Raw genomic sequence first — 801 nt, 5'->3', positions numbered from 1 at the left:
TTTTAATTTCAGGTACTTATCTGGAATCGCTCGAATCGCCGGAGTTTTGCCGTCGTCAACAACTGCCGTCCCCAACAATCTTAAGTTCGAAATGGTTAACACGAGGCAAACTTCTCGGGTAAGTGCCTAAATCTCCTTTTAATTTCGGTATAAAATCTCACACGAATTTGGATCTAAAAACAACTAGGTTAAAAAAAAAATGTTGGAAAAAAAAAACCAAATAGTTGTTTTGTGAAGCTCAAATTTAAAATTGAAGCCCAAATTCAAAGAGATTAATTGAAAAGCCCAAAAGAGTAAGCCCAAATTGAAAAGTTTAGTTTTGACCCAATTTGAAGAGATTAATCTAAAAGCCTATAAGAGAAAGCCCAATATATTTACAAGTGTTTTGTGAGGAAAAAAAAGGAATATTATTATTATTTATCTTTTTTGGAAGAAAAGGAAAAGGTTAAACAAAATCGGAAGTAACTTTTCCTGTAAATTGGGGAAGCAAGCTTTGTCTTAGCGGGCCGGGTTTGAAGATGAAGCCCTTTATACCCTCCTCATAGTAAGGACGTGGGAATCGGGGTGAACCCTCCGGCTATCACTGGAAGCGAGCAAAACCAATTTATAAGTTAAGTGAAACTCGGTTTAGTTTATAAGCTTTGTGAAAGCTAACAATGATTGGATTTATTCAACAGATCATTGATAATCCAAGAAATCCCATGGATTCAAATACTGCTCTAGGGAATGAGATTCCTGCTATGGATATCGATGAGAATCCTCATACAGCGGAGGTTACGAACCCCGTTAATCATGATGTTG

General features: G+C 36.5%; 1 long non-coding RNA gene across 2 annotated transcripts in view; it reads left to right on the top strand.

Annotated features, from left to right (window-relative positions):
• LOC109116529 overlaps positions 1 to 801 on the top strand; it is an 8181-nt gene that overhangs the window by 1794 nt on the left and 5586 nt on the right. Inside the window, exons 2-3 of one of the 2 annotated variants that reach the window (XR_002024049.1) lie at positions 13 to 118; positions 678 to 792. This is a non-coding gene — a long non-coding RNA (uncharacterized LOC109116529). Of the gene's footprint in view, positions 1 to 12; positions 119 to 677; positions 793 to 801 lie in introns of those variants that run through there. The other variant, XR_002024048.1, reaches the window with a different exon arrangement.

Source organism: Tarenaya hassleriana, unplaced genomic scaffold, assembly GCF_000463585.1.
Source record: "Tarenaya hassleriana unplaced genomic scaffold, ASM46358v1 Cleome168, whole genome shotgun sequence".
Classification (NCBI taxonomy): Eukaryota; Viridiplantae; Streptophyta; class Magnoliopsida; order Brassicales; family Cleomaceae; genus Tarenaya; species Tarenaya hassleriana.
This window is presented reverse-complemented; position numbering and strand designations above follow the sequence as displayed.